Source organism: Meriones unguiculatus, chromosome 3 (assembly GCF_030254825.1).
Source record: "Meriones unguiculatus strain TT.TT164.6M chromosome 3, Bangor_MerUng_6.1, whole genome shotgun sequence".
NCBI classification, from domain to species: domain Eukaryota; kingdom Metazoa; phylum Chordata; class Mammalia; order Rodentia; family Muridae; genus Meriones; species Meriones unguiculatus.
Window position 1 is genome coordinate 107,635,047 of NC_083351.1, and position 19,423 is coordinate 107,654,469.

A 19,423-nucleotide genomic window follows, 5' to 3' on the forward strand; every position below is an offset into this window, starting at 1 on the left:
TACATGATTTACTCTACAAGTTCAATAAATATATTGTGTCTCTGACACAATAGAGAAGTAACTAAAAGAAGTTTGTACCATAAGATTCCCTGCATTCTACACAAAGTTTGGCTATGAGTCTCAGCATCTGCTTTAATACCCTGCTGGGTAGAGCCTTTCAGAGGCCCTTTTTGGTAGGCTACTTTCCTTTTCCCTGTTTTCTCACTCTTCTGATATCTATACCACTTGCTTTCTGAATGAAGACTGAGCATCCTACCCAGGATCCCCCTTCTTGCTTAGCTTCTTTAGGTGTATAAATTGTAATGTCATTATCATATATTATGTCTACTATCCACTTATATGTGAGTATATACCATGTCTGTCTTTCTGCTTCTGGGATAGCTCACTCAGGATGATCTTTTTCTATTTCCCACAGTTGCCTGCAAATTTCATGATTTCCTTGTTTTTAATTGCTGAGTAGTGTTCCATTGTGTAAATGTACCACAATTTCTGTATCCATTCCTCAACTGAAGGACATCTGGGTTGTTTCCAGATTCTGGCTATCAGGAATAAAGCTGCTATGAACATATTTGAGCAAATGTCCTCCTTGTATTTTTTTTTATTAAAAAGTTATTTTATTACTACTTTCCTCTAGCAGACCACATTTATATTCCCACTTTGTCACTCACATATTCTTTTTCTAATTAATCAATTCATTTTTCCTCTTTTATAATTTTTTCTTTATTAATTAAATTTGCATATTTTGAGCATCTTTTGGATATATGCCTAGGAGTGGTAAAGCTGGATTTTTTTAATTCATTATTAATTACACTTTATTCACTTTGTATCCAACCTGTGGTTCCCTCCCTCCTCCCCTCCAAATCCCTCCCTTCCTCCGCTCTCTGCATGCATGCCCATCCCAAAGTACACTGATAGGGGAGGTCTTCTTTTCCTTCCTTCTGATCCTAGTCAATTAGGTCTCATTTGGAGTGGGTGCAGTGTCTTCTTCTGTGGCCTAGTAATGTTGGCTTCCCCCTCAGGGGGAGGTAATTAAAGAGCAGGCCAATCAGTTCATGTCAGAGACAGTCCCTGTTCCTATTACAATGGAACCCACTTGGATACTGAACTTCCATGGGCTACATCTGTGCAGGGGTCTTAGGTTATCTCCATGCATAGTTCTTGGTTGAAGTATCAGTCTCAGGAAAGACCCCTGTGCTCAGATTTTTTGGTTCTGTTGCTCTCCTTGTGGAGTTCCTGTCCTCGCCAGATCTTACTGTTTCCCACTTCTTTGCTAAGATTCCCTGCACTCCGCCCAAAGGTTGCCCATAAGTCTCAGCATCTACATTGATAGTCTGCAGGGCAGAGCTTTTCAGAGGTCCTCTATGTCAGGCTCCTGACTTGTTCCCTCTTTTTTCCTTCTTCTGATGTCCATCCTCTTTGCCTTTCTGGATAGGAATTGAACATTTTAGCAAGAGTCCTCCCTCTTGATTTGTTTTTTTAGGTGTACAGATTTTAGTAGGTTTATCCTGTATTATATGTCTATATGAGTGAGTATATACCCTGTGCATCCTTCTGCTTCTGGAATAACTCACGCAGGATGATCTTTTCCAGATCCAACCATTTACCTGCAAATTTCATGATTTCCTTATTTTTCATTGCTGAGTAATATTCCATTGTGTAGATGTACCACAATTTCTGCATCCATTCTTCAGTTGAGGGGCATCTGAGCTGTTTCCAGCTTCCGGCTATTGCAAATAAGGCTGCTACAAACATGGTTGAGCAAATGTCCTTATTGTGTACTTGAGCCTCTTTTGGATATATGCCTCGGAGTGGTATGGCTGGATCTTGAGGAAGCGCTATTCCTAGTTGTCTGAGAAAGCACCAGATTGATTTCCAGAGTGATTTTACAAGTAACATTCCCACCAACAGTGGAGGAGGGGTCCCCTTTCTCCACAACCTCTCCAGCATGTGTTGTCTCTTGAGTTTTTGATCTTATCCATTCTGCTGGGTGTAAGGTGAAATCTCAGGGTCATTTTGATTTGCATTTCCCTGATGGCTAATGAGGTTGAGCATTTCTTAAAGTGTTTCTCTGACATTTGATATTCTTCTATTGAGAATTCTCTGTTTAGCTCTGTACTCCATTTTTTTAAATAGATGACTTAATTTTTTACTGTTTCACTTCTTTAGTTCTTTATATATACTGGATATTCGTCCTCTATCAGATATAGGGTTGGTGAAGATCCTTTCTCACTCTGTAGGCAGTCTTTTTGCTCTGATGACAATGTCCTTTGCTTTATAGAAGCTTTTCAGTTTCATGAGGTCCCATTTATTGATTGTTGCTCTTAGAGCCTGTGCTGTTGGTGTTCTGTTCAGGAAGTTGTCTCCTTTGCCAATGAGTTCAACACTCTTCCCCACTTTTTCTTCTAAGCAGATTACTGTGTTTGGTTGTATGTTGAGGTCTTTGATCCACTTGAACTTTGGTTTTGTGCAGGATGATAAGTATGGATCTATTTGCATTTTTCTACATGTAGACATCCAGTTAGACCAGCACCATTTTTTGAAGATGCTGTCTTTTTTTCCATTGAATGGTTTTGGCATCTTTGTCAAAAATCAGGTGTCCATAAGAGAGTGGATTTATGTCAGAGTCTTCTATTCGATTCCATATACACCAGTCTGATTCTATGCCAGTACCATGCAGTTTTTAGTATTGTTGCTCTGTATTACAGCCTGAGATCAGGGATGGAGATACCTCCTGAGGATCTTTTACTGTAGAGAATTGTTTTAGCAATTCTCAGTTTCCTGTTATTCCATATGAAGTTCAGAATTTTTCTTTCGTCTGTAAAGAATTGTGTTGGTAATTTGATGGGAAAAAGCATTGAATCTGTAGATTGTTTTTGGTAAGATGGCCATTTTTACTATATTAATCCTGCCAAACCATGAGCATGGGAGATCTTTTCATCTTCTGATATCTTCTTCTAATTCTTTCTTCAGAGACTGGAAATTCTTTTCATACAAGTTTTTGACTTGCTTGGTTAAGTTCACACCAAGGTACTTTATGACCTTTGTTGCTATTGTGAAGAGTGTTGTTTCTCTAATTTCTTTCTTGGCACTTCTGTCTTTTGTATACAGGAAGGCTACTGACTTTTTGAGTTAATTTTGTATCCATCCACTTTGCTGAAGTTGTGAATCAGCTGTAGGAGTTTCCTGGTAGAATTTTTGGGGTCACTATCATATCATCTGCAAATAGTGATAATTTGACTTCTTCCTTTCCAATTTGTATCCCCTTGATCTACTTCAACTACCTTATTGCTCTAGCAAGGACTTCAAGAACAATGTTGAGGAGATATGAAGAGTGTGGGCAGCCTTGTCTTGTCCCTGATTTCAGTGGGAATGATTTAAGTTTCTCTCCTTTGAGTTTGATATTGGCTATAGGCTTGCTATATATTGCCATTACTATGTTTAGATATGTGCCTTGTATCCCTGATCTCTCCAAGAATTTAAAATGAATGGATGTTGGGTTTTGTCAAATTCCTTTTCAACATCTAAGGAGATGATCATGTGGTTTTTCTCCTTCAGTTTGTTTACGTGGTGGATAACATTGATGGATTTCCATATATTGAACCACCCCTGCATGCCTGGGATGAAGCCTACTTGGTCTTAGTGGATGATATCTTTGATGTGATCTTGTATTCATTTTGCAAGTATTTTGTTGAGTATTTTTGCATCACAGTTCATAAGGGAGATTGGCCTGAAATTCTCTTTCTTTGTTGGGTCTTTGTGAGGTTTAGGTACCAAGGTGCTTGTGGCTTCATAGGATGAGTTTGGTAATGTTCCTTCTGTTTCTATTTTGTGGAATAGTTTGAAGAATATTGGTGTTAACTCTTCGTTGCAGGTCTGGTAGAATTCTGTGCTGAAACCATCTGCCCTTGGGCTTTTTTTTTTTTTGCATGGTAGAATTTTGATGACAGCTTCTATTTCCTTAGGGGATATAGGAATATTTACTTGTTTTACCTGGTCTTGATTCAGCTTTGGCATGTAGAATCGGTCAAGAAAATTGTCCATTTCATTTAGATTTTCAAATTCTGTTGCATATAGACTTTGGAAGTAAGACCTAATTATATTTTGGATTTCTTCAGTGTCTTTGGATATGAGCCCTTTTCGTTTCTGATTTTGTCGATTTGGATAGTTTCTCTCTGCCTTTTAGTTAGCTTGGCTATGGGTTTGTCTATCTTGTTGATTTTCTCAAAGAACCAGCTCTTGGTTTCATTGATTCTTTGAATTGTTTTATTTGTTTCTAATTGATTGATTTTAGCCCTGAGTTTGATTATTTCCAGCCATCTACTCCTCTTTGTCGTATCTTCTTCTGTTTCTTCTTCTTCTTCTTCTTTTTTTCTAGGGCTTTTAAGTGAGCCACTAAATTGCTTGCATGAGATGTTTGAATTTCTTCTTGAAGGCTCTTAGTGCTATGAATTTTCCTCTTAACACTGCTTTCATTGTGTCCCATAAGTTTGGGGATGTTGTGCCTTCATTTTCATTGAATTCGAGAAAATCTTTAATTTCTTTCTTTATTTCTTCTCTGACCCAGCTCTCATTTAGTAGCGAGTTATTCAGTTTCCATGTGTGCGTAGGCCTTTTGCTATTTTTGCCATTGAGGTCCAGCTTTAGTCCATGGTGATCAGTTAGGATACAAGGGATTATTTCAATCTTCTTGTATCTGTTGAGTCTTGCTTTGTGACCAACTATATGGTCTATTTGGAGAAGGTTCCATGAGGTTCTGAGAAGAAGGTTAATTCTTTTTTGTTTGGGGGTAAGGTTCTGTAAATGTCTGTTAGGTCCATTTAATTCATGACCTCTGTCAGAATTATTGTTTCTTTGTTTAATTTCTGTTTAGTTGACCTGTCCTTTGTTGAGAGTGGGGTGTTGAAGTCTCCCACTATTAATGTGTGGGGATCTATGTGTGGTTTAAGTTTTATCATTGATCCTTTTACAAATATGGGTGCCCTTGAATTTGGGGCATAGATGTTCACAATTGTGATATCTTGCTGGTGGATTTTTCCCTTGATGAGTATGAAGTGTCCTTCTCTATCTCTTTTGATTATTTTTTTTTAAAATCTATTTTATTACATATTAGAATGGCTACTCCTGCTTGCTTCTTTGGACCATTTGCTTGTTAAACTGTCTTCCAGCTCCTTACTCTCAGGTAATGTCTATCTTTGTGATTTAGGTGTGTTTCTTGTATGCAACAGATTATTGGGTCTTGTTTATACATCCATTCTGTTAGTCTGTACTTTTTATTGGAGAATTGAGTCCATTGATATTGAGGGAGTTTAATGACCAGTGGCTGTTATATCCTTTGATTTTGATGTTGGCTATAGTAGTGTGTTTGGCTACTTTTAGTTTTGCTGTAGTGAGGTTATTTATTTCCTTTGTTTTCTTCAAAGTAGTTAGTTTTCTTGGGTTATATTTTTTTTTCTAGTATCTTCTGGAATGCTGGATTTGTGTGTAGATATTGTTGAAATTTGTTTTTGTCATTGAATAGCTTGTTTTTCTCCATCTATGAGGATTGAGAATTTTTCTGGGTACTAGCCTAGGCTGACATCTGTATTCTCTTAGGGTCTGCATGATATCCATCCAGGCTCTTCTGGCTTTCATAGTTTCTGTTGAGAAGTCAGGTGTGATACTGATGGGTTTGCCATTATATGTTACTTGGATTTTTTTCCCTTGTAGCTTTTAGTATTTTTTCTTTGTTCTTTATAGTTATTGTTTTGAGTATTGTGTGACAGGAGGATTTTCTTTTCTGTTCTAGTTTATTAGGTGTTCTGTAAGCCTCTTGTATTCTCATAGGCCTCCCCTTTAAGTTGGGGAAATTTTCTTCAATTATTTTGTTGAAAATATTTTCTGGGCCTTGGAGGTGGGAATCTTCTTTTTCCTCTTATTCTTAGGTTTTGTTTTTTTATGTTGTCTTGGATTTCTTGGATGGTTTGTTTGGAAATTTTTAGATTTATTACTTTCTTTGACGGATACATCAATTTCTTCCATTGTATCTTCCACACCTGAGATTCTTTCTTCGATTTCTTGTATTCTGTTGTTTATGCTTACCTCTGTATTTCCTGTTTTCTTTCCTAGGTTATCCCTCTCCATGATTTCTACCATTTGTGTTTTCCTTAATTCTTCCAATTCTATCTTCAGATCTTGAACTGGAGATTTGTTGATTTCCTTCACTTGTCTGACTGTATTTTCCTGTTTTTCCTTCAATTCCTTTAGCTGTTTCTTTGAACATTTCTCTGTTTCTTTTATTTCTTTCATTGATTTTATCATTTCTTCTCTGAACCCCACAAGCTCTTTGGCTGAATTTTCTCGTATTTCTTTATGGATGACCATAATCGGTTTTATTATATCTTCCCCTAAATCTTTACGCATTTTATTTGCTTCTTCCATTAACTTCTTCATAAGCATAGATGTAAGGTCATCTTGAATTTCACTTATGTTAGGGTGTCCAGGCTCCTTGTCCCTGGATAACTGGGTTCTGGGGATGTCATATTGCTCTGCCTTTTGTTGGTTGTGATTTTTCGCTGGCCTCTACCCATCTCTCTGTCTCAAGTGTTGTCTGTTAATTGTTGGTGCCTGCTGGGTCCTGAGGTGGGGAGAATCTACTTGGCAGGTTTTTGAAATTCTCCTCTGCTTTTTAGGTATAGTCAACTGAATGGTGGTGTTTCTCAGGAATTGTCACAGTTCACTTCAGGTGTATGGAACTGTGTGCTAACTGTGGTGTTCAGGAAGGCTCTCATCTCATCAGGAGAGGTCCTGGTGATGGCTGCCCTGCTGCTGGATTTCTTGCTCTGAATTTAGTGAGCAGCAGCTGTTGCTCTTAAGGTGCAATTGTTGAGTGCAGCCCTCTTGAAGAAACAGGGATTCCACCGTTTTATCAGTTTAGCTAGGGATAACTTGTTGATTCTTGGAGTAGTATCTGAGGGCTGCTGTAATGGCTCTCCGGCTTCTGTAGGTCTGAGGATGCAGCTGTGTGCCCCAGTGCCCTAGAGGTATTCAATAATGGTGGGTGAGCACAGTGCTCATGCCTGCAGTAGAAGGCTAGAGCCTCTAGAGTCTGAGTGAATCCAGAAAGTCTTTGAAGCTGGGTGTTCTGAGTGTTGGACCTGATGATTCCCCCCACCCTCCCCCCCCAGACTGTGTGATATCCTCTTGACAGGGACACCCAGTCTTTGCTTTGGAACAGCATTTCTGTCTGTGATGGCAAGAAGAATCCGCAGACACAGACTTATATGTCTCTGTATCTCTGCATTTCTGAGGGATTGGATGCCTGGGCATCTGCCAAAACTTTTCCTGAGACCCTTTCGGGGTGGTGGTATTGGCTGAGTGCTCTGAGATCAGACCAGATGTTGCCCTCCCTGTGGGTTTGCACCTGACAGAGAAACTCAGTCTCTGGTGCACTGGGGCCCACAGTTCTATTTGGGGCAGTGAGTCAAGCACAGGCAGGACTCTGTGCTGGCACCTGGGTTCCCGGCTCTGGCTCTGGGCTGTCGACCAAGAGCCTGGTGGAACCGTGATCTCTTTCACATTTTAGCTGGATGAGTTAAAGCTGATTGAATCCCCCACCAGGGTATCCTCTCACCTGAGAAACAAAAATCACTTGTGTTTTAGGGCCACGAGTTCTGACAGCTGGTCACTCTGCTGATTCTGCTGTTCTGCTGGTCAGAAGGAGAGTTGTCCTGTCGCCTCCATCTTGCCAACTCCCAGTAAAGCTGGATCTTGAGGTAGCACTATTAAAAAAACATGGAAGGGTCTGGAACTCCACAAAGAGAACAACAGAACCAAAAAATCTGTACCTAGGCTTTTTTTTTTTTTTTTTTTGAGACTTATACTCCAACTAAGGAGCATTCATGGAGATAACCTAGACCCACTACACAGAGTTAGCTCTTGGCAGCTCAGTCTCCAATGGGCTTCCTAATAAAGGGAATAGGGGCTGTCTCTGACATCAACCCCGTGGCTGGCTCTTTGTTCACCTCCCCTTGAGGGGGGAGCAACCTGACAAGGCCACAGAGGAAGACTATGAAAGACAGTCCTGATGAGACCTGATAGGCTAGGGTCAGATGGAAGGGGAGGAGATCCTCCACTATCAGTGGACTGGGAAAGGGGCATGAGAGGAGATGAAGAAGGAAGGGAGTGCAGAGTTGGGAGGGAATGAGGGTGGGGCTACAGCTAGGATACAATGTGAATAAATTGTAATAAAATCTTATATTAAAAAAGAAAGAATGAAAGAAAGAAAAGAAAAGAAAAGAACAGAAAAGAAAAGAAAAGAAAAGGAAAGAAAAGAAAAGAAAAGAAAAGAAAAGAAAAGAAAAGTTGGTAGAAGCAAGAGGCTGTTGCTATGACAGCACAGACTGCATTTTTTGGATGAATGTAGAAGACTTTTGGACTTTGGACTAAGAAAGTGATTAAATACCATAAACAGGGCTTAATGGGCCATCCTAGTAAGAGTGTGGAAGGTGCTAGCACTGAGAACAACTTGGACTATACTTGCCCAATTCAAGAAATTTCTGATGGGAAAAATATTAGCAACCAGGATAGAGACCATTGTGATATTTTGGCAAAGAATGTGGTTACTCTTTTTCCTTAGTCTTTACAGCCTTGTAGAGACTAAACTGAAGAAATTTGGAGTAATTTCATTGGTAGAGGATATTTAAGGTCACCTAATATTTTCACTAGTTATTAGCAGCCAAGCCTGGGGAGTCTGTAATGAAAAAATTAAATTAACAAACAGGGCAAAAGAATTATAAAATGTACAGTGTGAGGAGAAAAAGAATGCCAGGGAATTTAATGTTTGAGGCAAGGTTTGTGCTCAAATAAATTAGAATTTATCAATTCATATAGAACAACAACAAAATCAAGATTATTCAAATATAACTCAAGTGAGAGGCAGCATCCATCAAAAGCAAAAGCAAAAATTAAAGTCCTGATTTTTGACAAAGATGCCAAAACCATACAATGGAAAAAAAATAGCATATTCAACAAATGGTGCTGGTTCAACTGGATGTATACATGTAGAAAAATGAAAATAGATCCATACTTATCGCCCTGCACAAAACTGAAGTCCAAGTGGATCAAAGACCTCAACATAAAACCAGACACACTAAATTGGCTAGAAAAAAAAGTGGGGAATACCCTAGAACTCATTGGTACAGGAGAAAATTTCCTAAACAGAACACCAACAGCACAGGCTCTAAGAGCGACAATCAATAAATGGGACCTCATGAAACTGAAAAGCTTCTGTAAGCAAAGGACACTGTCATCAAAACAAAGCGACTGCCTACAGATGGGAAAAGAATCTTCACCAACCCTTTATCTGACAGAGGACTCATATCCAGTATATATAAAGAACTAAAGAAGTTGAAAAGCAGCAAACCAAGTATTTCACTTAAAAAATGGGGAACAGCCTCAACTGAAGAATGGATGCAGAAATTGTGGTACATCTACACAATGGAATATTACTCAGCAATGAAAAATAAGGAAATCATGAAATTTGAAGGGAAATGGTGGGATCTGGAAAGGATCATCCTCAGTGAGTTGTCCCAGAAGCAAAAAGACACACATGGTATATACTCATTCATATAGACATACAACATAGGACAAACCCACTAAAACCTGTGCATCTAAAGAAACTAAGCAAGAGAGAAGACCATATCAAAAATGTCCAATCCCCATCCAGAAAGGCAAAGAGGATGGACATCAGAAGAAGAAGAAGAAAACAGGAAACAACCTAGGAACCTACCACAGAGGGCCTCTGAAAGCCTCTGCCCTGCAGACTATCAAAGCAGATGCTCAGCCTGATGGCCAACTGTTGGGCAGAGTGAATGGAATTTTAGGTTAGAACTGGGAAATAGTAAGAGCTGGAGAGGACAGGGTCTCCACAAGGAGAGCAACAGAACAAGAAAATTTGAACACAGGGAACTTCCCAGAGACTCATACTCCAACCAAGGACTATTCATGGAGATAACCCAGAACCCCTGCACAGATGTAGCCCATGGCAGTTCAGAGTCCAATTGGGTTACATAGTAATGTGAAGAGGGACTGCCTCTGACATAATCTGATTGGCCTGCTCTTTGATCACCCCCCCTTGGGGGGAGCAGCCTTACCAGGCCATAGTAGAGGACAATGCAGCCACTTTTGATGTGAACTGATAGACTAAGCTCAGAAAGGAGAGAAGAACCTCCCCTATCAGTGGACTTGGGGAATGGCATGCAAGCAGTGGGAGAAGGGAGGGTGGGATTGGTAGGGGAGGAGGGAGGGGCTTATGGGGGGATGCAGAATGAATAAAGTGTAATTGATGAAAAATTTTTAAAAAATGGGGAACAGAGTTAAACAGAGAACTCTCTGTAGAGGAATATAGAATGGCAGAGAAGCATTTAAAGAAATGCTCAACCTCATTAGCCATTAGGGAAATGCAAATCAAAACAACCCTGAGATTTCACCTTATACCCATCAGAATGGCCAAGATGAAAAACTCCAGTGACAACACATGCTGGAGAGGCTGGAGAGAAGGGGGACCCCTCCTCCACTGCTGGTGGGAACGTAAACTTATACAACCACTCTGGAAAGCAATCTGGCGCTTTCTCAGACAACTAGGAATAGCACTTCCTCAAGATCCAGCCATACCACTCCTAGGCATATATCCAAAAGAGGCTCAAGTACACAAAAAGGACATTTGCTCAACCATGTTTGTAGCAGCCTTATTTGTAATAGCCAGAAGCTGGAAACAGCCCAGATGCTCCTCAACTGAAGAATGGATGCAGAAATTGTGGTACATCTATACAATAGAGTATTACTCAGCAATGAAAAATAAGGAAATCATGAAATTTGCAGATAAATGGTGGGACCTGGAAAGGATCATCCTGAGTTGTCCCAGAAGCAAAAAGACACACATGGTATTCACTCATATAAACATACAACATAGGATAAACCCATTAAAATCTGTACATCTAAACAAACTAAGCAAAAGAGAGGACCCTAACTAAAATGCTCAGTCCCCATCCTGAAAGGCAAAGAGGATGGACATCAGACAAAGAAGAAAACAGGAAACAACCTAGGAACCTGCCACAGAGGGCCTCTGAAAGCCTCTGCCCTGCAGACTATCAAAGCAGATGCTGAGCCTCATGGTCAACTGTTGGGCAGAGTGAATGGAATTTTATGTAAGAAGTGGGAAATAGCAAGAGCTGGAGAGGACAGGAACTCCACAAGGAGAGCAACAGAACAAGAAAATTTGAACACAGGTAACTTCCCAGAGACTCATACTCCAACCAAGGACTATTCATGGAGATAACCTAGAACCCCTGCACAGATTTAGCTAATGGCAGTTCAGTGTCTAAGTGGGTTACATAGTAATGTGAAGAGGGACTGCCTCTGACTTAATCTGATTGGCCTGCTCTTTGATCACCTCCCCCTGAGGGGGGAGCAGCCTTACGAGGCCACAGAAGATGACAATGCAGCCACTCCTGATGAGAACTGATAGGCTAAGGTCAGAAAGAAGGAGAGGAGGACTTCCCCTATCAGTGGACTTGGGGAGGGGCTTGCATGCAGAATGGGGAGGGAGGGTGGGATTGGGAGGGGAGGAGGGAGGGGCTTATGGGGGGGATACAAAGTAAATGAAGTGTAATTAAGAAAAGTTAAATAAAAAATTTAAAAAAATAAAGTCAAGAAAGATATAGGGGTAAAGTAATAATTGAGACTTCCTTAGTGTTTAGGAAAGTCACAGAGGTTAGACAGGAGAATGGGTAGTCCCAGGGGGTGGGGGTGGGGATGTGTGGAGATGTAAAATAGGAGCCGGTGTTACATTGGAGAATCAAGGATATTGGATATTTCAAATCTTTGTTATACCTGCCAGGTAGAGTTGAAGCTAAGACAAAGAACAAACCTTAGAAAGAGAAGTGTTTGGCAGACAAAAAAAAAAAAAGCCAAAAGTATAGAGCCATGTTAGCCCTATTATTTCAGACATAGGACTACAGTATTTGTAGATTCCTCTGCTTGTAGATTCCAGTCTTGTGCTGATACAGCTCTCTTTTGGGATGGTAATAAATATTCTGCGCCACTGTATGTTGAAAATGTGTAAATTTTTTGTTAAAGTTTTTCTGGGAATTATAATTAAGAAATACTTTCTAGTCTCAAAAGAGATTTTGGGCTTTGGGCTTATAAATTGTAATGAGACTATGAAAGACTGAGGGGACTTTTGATACACAACTAAATACATTTTGCATTACAATATGGCCATGAGCATATGAAAGTGGGGGGGGCTCTCATGATGAATGAGGATAATTCCCAGAGGCTTATAAACTATACTGTTTGGTTCACAGTGGAACTTTTTGGTCATGATTAGGAGGTAGGTTCTGGTTGGAGGAGGCATGTCACAGAGGTGGGCATTAGGATTTTAAAGGTCCATGCTATCCTCTCTCTTTCTGTGTCTCCCTCTCTCTCCCTCCCTCCTTCTCTTCTTTTTGTTGATAGGTATACAAGCTTTTAGCTACTGCTCCAGTGCCATGCATGCCTTCCTGCAGCCACTCTCCTAGTCATGACAGTCATGCACTCAGCTCTGAGACTGCAAGCCATCAATAAATGGTTTCTTCTATTATTTGTCTTGGTCATGGTGTCAAAGCTATGTGACAAGTACAGGTCTCAGACCAAGTTTACTTCCTGCCACAACACAGTCCACATAGATTTATCTCTGTGGGGGATTGAACTAGCATATCTCTGAGAAGCAGAATAAATCTCTAAAGACTACACAAGATCCTTACATCATGAAAGTGTCTCATATTCTATGAAATACAAACACAGCCAAATGTTAACATGAAACTAAATACACAATTCAGAATGTGGTGGGATAACTCTGCCTACTGGAATTTCTATTCAGTAACAGAGAATAAATTTTGCAGTGATCTCTTTTCAATAGTGAAAATTTTATCTTAGAAATATAAAGCATAGAACATCAATCAAACATCTGTGCCTATTTACTTATGGATTTCTTAAATTGTTCATTTAGTAATTTTTTTAAATTTTTTATTATTTTTAAATTTATTTTTTACATTAGTTACAGTTTATTCCCTTTGTATCCCAGCTGTAGCCCTCTCACTCATTCCCTCCCAACCCTACTCTTTCTCCCTCATCTCCTCCCATACCCCTCTCCAAGTCCACTGATAGGCAAAGTCCTCCTCCTCCCTTTTCATCTGACCCTAGCTTATCAGGACTCATCAGAACTGACTACATTGTCCTCCTCTGTGGTCAGGCAAGGCTGTTCCCCATTCAGGGATTAGGTAGTCAAAGAGCCAGACTCTGAGTTCATGTCAGAGACAGTCCCTGTTCCCATTACTAAGGGCCTCTCTTGGATACCGAGCTGCCATGGGCTACATGTGAGCAAGGGTTCTAGGTTATATCCATGAATGATCCTTGGTTGGATAATCAGTCTCAGAAAAGACTCCTTTGTGCCCAGATATTTTGGTACTGTTGCTCTCCAAGTGTTGGGATCTAGAAAAGATCATCCTGAGTGAGATATCCCAGAAGCAGAAAGACACACACAATATATACTCACTTATAAGTGGATACTAGACCTACAAGATAGGATAAACATAATAAAATCTGTACACCTAAATAGCCCATGGTAGTTCAGTATCCAAGTGGGTTCCCTAGTAAGGAGGACAGGAATCGTTTCTGACATGAACTCATGAGCTTCCTCTTCTCCCTGAGGAAGGAGCAGCCTTGGTAGGCTACAGATAAGGACATTTCAACCATCCTGAAGATACCTGATAAGCTAGGGCCAGACAGAAGGAGAGGAGGACACCCCCTCTCAGTGGACTTGGAGGGGGCAGGGAGGAGATGAGGGAGGGAGGAGATGATTGGGAGGGAAAGAGGGAGAGGACTACAGCTAGGTTACTAGTGAATGTATAAAAATATTTAAAAATAAAAAAAATATTTAAAAAAAGAAAAAATATTAGAAATAAATTGGGACTTTGTACCGATGTTCGTTTAGGTGTCATCCACCCAAAGAGCATCAGACCCGTCCAATATCTTTTTCTCAGCGGCGGGACCTGGGGCATCAACCCGCATGCAACCAGACATGCTCTTCTCTGGGTCCAAAGCGGCTGACCCTGAGTGCAGTGCTTAGCCTCGCATCCTGAGCGTAACATTTTAGCTTTTTATGGTATCCAACCATGCTTGGGGAGAATGTCCTGCTTCAATGGCTGTAAAGGCCTGAATGATCAAGGCTGCATCACACTGTTGTGAGACGCTAATCTTGCATATATACCACAGGCAAACCAAGGAGACCAACACCAGAAGGCCTGCTAACGCTCCCATGCCTGCCCATTCCTTCAGATGATTCATGGCTGCAGCAATCCATGATGATAATCCTGTGGCTAGTCCTGCGTCCACTCTGGTAGAATTTATTGTGACAATGGCCACTCTCAGCTGCTCCATTGTAGTATGGAATTCTCCAGTCCAATTACCTAAAATATAGCTAGACAATTGTTTAGACAGATTTGCAGCACAGGACCTCTACTCTTGCCTGATGCATCTAAAACAAAAAGGGGGAACTGTAGAGAGCTGCGGAATGCTATGTCTTAAAGATGGAGCTGGTTTCCGCCTTCCACCTTCCCGATGGTGAGTGCTCTCTGTCACGAACAATTCCACATTTGGCTAAGGCTGAGGATCTGGCTTGCTTCCATGTATGTGGACCTATCTGCATTGCCCCCGTGGCACGCCTGGGTTGGCTACCCAGAGGCTATTTAAGCTGTGGGCTGGCTTTCCCCAGGGTCAGAAGATTGTTCAAGGTTCCTGAATAAACTGCATTGAAAAAAAAAAAAGAAATTAAGAATATAATTCATAGAAAATAAAGTTCAGCCATTTGAAAAAAAAAATAATAAAATAAAATTAAGGGACAACAACAAAAAAAGAAGCCAAACAAGAAGGAGGATCCAGGGTAAGAGGATAAATCCTCACTCAGAAAGAAAAAGAGTATGGGAACTGGAAGAAAGAGAAATCAAAAAACAGGACAGGAGCCTACCACTGAAGGCCTTTGAAAGACTCTACCTAGTAGTGTATCAAGGCAGATGCTGACACTCATAACCAAACTTTGGGCAGAGTGCAGGGAATCATATGAAAGAAGAGAAGATAGTAAGACCTGGAGAGGACAGGAGCTCATTTAGTAATTATGAAATAAACGTTTCTCATCATTAGCAATCCAGAAAGGCATGTGGAGGTCAAGAGTGCAAAGAATCCTGTTAGCTTCACAGAAAACATGCACATGGGAAAAGAAACATTTATATCTAAATTTTTTTAACCCAGGGCAGCATTCCTTTAAAATGTAGTTTTAGGATGGCACCACCAGGTCAGAACACAGAAAGTACCTCCTATTATATATAAAAAAACACTAGTGTCCTTGCAAAATGAGTCCTATGGATGACTATGAAGAGAAAAATAGAGCTCATGACTCAACAGGGCTTTTTAACACTGAGACTTTAAACACTGTGCTATGCTTTCTCACCTAAACAATACTTATATCAGCATCTCAATTACTTGCAAAGCAATAAATTCACCAACAGGAAATTATGGCTGCCTTCTCCATAATTAAGCTATACTTTCTTTGTATCCCCTATTAATCAGACCAGGCCTCATTTGCAGAGATAAAATATTTGGATGCCATTACTGTACATGATTTTGTTTATGGCTTAAAATTCAATATATTAATTTTTTTCATTTTATTGCCATCTATAAATAAAGCCTTAAAGCGCTAGATACAACAATAGCTAGAAATGTAGTTAATATTCTCCATATGGATGTCAACTCATTACTCTTCTTGTCAGCATTGGATTAAACACCAAAGTGATGCATTATTTATCGCGGAAGGGAAAATACTGTAAGGCTGTAACTTTTAGAAATGTTCCTATTAACCAGCTAGATGCTCTGTCAGATAACATTCTGTTTAAACTCGACACCATCCTGTCTCCCCTGACATTCACACATACATTTATCTTAATATAATAAGGTCTCAGAAAACAAAAGCAAATGGTTATGTTGGACTTTACAAAGTTTTTTACAGCATAGTGATTGACTTAGCAAAATGGGATTGATATTTATTCATAGAGCATTCAATGAAAATCTTGCTTTACTGTCTTTTCAGTTAATTGTAATTCCTATTGAAACACATCAAATGATGTGTTACAATTGTGTTACCTTACAATTTCATCTAGTTAATAATTCAAAATGATTTTTTTTCTTTTTTAGAAAATTTTAATTCTTCTCAGCCATATTTTACTCGAATTAAGTTTGTGACAGAAAAACAGATACCTTTAACATTTTTATGAACATAAAAGAATAGATTAAAAAAAAGAATAGATTATGTGAATAAACTAAATACATTTCTGATATATCAGTACAAAGTTCCACTTTTCTCTCTCATAATCAGCATCTTCTCTGCTATTTTCTTTGTCTTATTTTGTTTTTATCAATTGAGACAGTCCTATATCACCACTGTGTCTAGCCTCAAAATCACTGGTTTAGATAAAGATCATCTTTAACGCCAAATTGAAGCATCAGTTAAAGAATTGTTTATGTACAAATAGGGTAATATGTGTCTTTGTCAAGGTTTCTATTGCTATGACAAAACACCATGAGTGAAAAGAAAGTTAGGCCAGACAAAGGGGATAAATCTCCAATCCTTGAAAGGGGATTAGAAAAGGGCAGGGAGAAGCTGAGGGAGGGAGGGTGGGATTGGGAGGGAATAAGGGAGTGGGATACAGCTGGGATACAGAGCTAATAAAATGTAACTAATAATAATAAACAAGAAAAAATAAAATAAAGAACAAAAAGAAAAGAAAAGAAAGTTGGGGAGGAACAGGTTTATTTGGCTTACACTTCCACATTTTAGTCAATCATTGAAGGAAATTAGGACAAAAACCCGAAGAGGGCGGGAACCTGGAGACAGGAGCTGGTGGATAGGACACAGACAGGTGCTGCTTCCATGCTTGCTCTCCATGACTTGCTCAGCCTTCTTATATAACCCAAGACAACCCAGTCCAGGGATGGCACCAACAACAATGGGCTGTGCCCTCCACCATCATTCCTTATTTAAAAACATTCTCTACAGAGTCATTTTCTTAACTGAGATTCCCTTTTCTATGGTGACTTTAGTTTTTGTCAAGTTGATATAAACAACCAAGTACAATTTGTTTTCTTAAATTTGAATTTTTAGAATTCTTCACATGATTTTACCATAGGTCCCTAAGCTCCGAGGTCTTAGGTACTTGGTCATACAAATAGTGTCTGATATGAGTATCATCTCCTAGAAAAGGCCTTAAGTCAAATTGGTTGTTTTCTCATACAAAATTTCTGACCTTTTTTTTCACTAGCATCATGGTGGGCAGGACAACAATAAAGATTAAAAGGTTTGTAGCTCAGCTGGTGTTTATGTTTCTCTTTTAGTAGTGTGCAGAGTACTTTTGTATACCAAAGACATTAGCATGTAGGGGTGAAAGTTAGTGTAGGCACTAGCTTTACCTCCCTATGTTCGATCATTGTGTAGGTGCTATTTCTGTCAAATACATTCCTTCATGCTTAACAAAACATTGCACACAGTGAGGTGAAAGAGTGGAGCCAGAGGGGATGGAGGACACCATTAAACAAATATGTCCTCTATATCAACATGATAAATTCACATATGAACTCACAGAGACTGAGCCAGCATGAAGGGGTCTGCATTGATCCTTTGGTATTTATTAATTACTTCCTGTTTAGTGTTTTAATGGGATTCCCAAGTATATGGATGACTGGGTCTCTATGTCTGTTATTAATTAGGCTTACTTGCTTCTGTTTATTTTGTCCTATTCTGATGTGTTAATTTTTATTTTATACTTTATATTATATTAACAATATTATTACCTCTTAGAGACATGTTTGTTTTCTAAAGAGAAACATAAGGGAGGTGGATCCAGATAGAAGAGGAGGTGGGGAAGAATGAGGTGGAGTAAAAGGAAAACGATAATATGGATATATTATGTGAGATAAATATCTAATTTCAATAATAAATAAAACTAAGAATTTGATTAAATGAAAAAAATAAAGAATAAAGAAAATGGCTTTTACAATATATTATTTGATGAATATTTTCCCCACATTATGTCTTAAATTCTCATAAAAACTAAATTTTAAAGTGTGAGATTTGAGTCTAGGGTATTCCCCAATTTTTCTTCTAACTGATTTAATGTGTCTGGTTTTATGTTGAGGTCTTTGATCCACTTGGACTTCAGTTTTGTGCAGGGTGATAAATATGGATCTATTTGTATTTTTCTACATGTAGACATCCAGTTAGACCAGCACCATTTGTTGAAGATGCTATCTTTTCTTTTCATTGTATGATTTTGGCATCTTTGTCAAAGATCAGATGTTCATAAGTGTGTGCGTTTATTTCTGGGTCTTCTGTTAGGTTCCATTGATCCACCACTCTTTTTCTATGCCAGAACCATGCAGTTTTTATAACTGTTGCTCTATAGTACAGCTTAAGATCAGGGATGGAGATACCTTCAGAAGATCTTTTATTGGAGAGGATTGTTTTAACAATTCTGGGTTACTTGTTATTCCATATGAAGTTGAGAATTTTTCTTTTCAGGTCTGTAAAGAATTGTGTTAGTAATTTGATGGGAATTGCATTGAATCTGTAGATTGCTTTTGGTAGGATGGCCATTTTTACTATGTTAATCCTGCCAAGCCATGAGCATGGGAGATCTTTCCATCTTCTCATATCTTCTTCTAATTCTTTGTTCAGAGACTTGAAATTTTCTTCATACAAGTCTTTGACTTGCTTGGTTAGGGTTACACCAAGGTAGTTTATGTCATTTGTGGCTATTGTAAAAGGTGTTGTTTCCCTAATTTCTTTCTCAGCCCTTTTGTCTTTTGTATACAGGAGGGCTGCTGATTTTTTTTGAGTTAATTTTATATCTGGCCACTTTGCTGAAGGTATTTATCAGCTGTAGGAGCTCCCTGGTAGAAGTTTTGGGGTCACTCACATATCATATCCTATCATCTGCAAATAATGATACTTTGACTTCTTCCTTTCCAATTTGTAACCCCTTGATCTCCTTCAACTGTCTTATTGCTCTAGCAAGGACTTCCAGAATTATGTTGAAGAGATATGGAGAGAGTGGGCAGCCTTGTCTTGTCCCTGATTTCAGTGGGATTGCTCTAAGTTTCTCTCTGTTCAGTTTGATGTTGGCTATAGGCTTGCTGTATATCACATTTACTATGTTTAGATATGTGCCTTGTATCCCTGATCTCTCCAATGCTTTAAAAATGAATGGATGGACTAGGGAGGCGGGGCACGATGGAAGCGCTGGGAGGACTCTCATTCTGACCATCAGCAGAGCAGGATCGGCACAGTGACCAGCAATCAGAA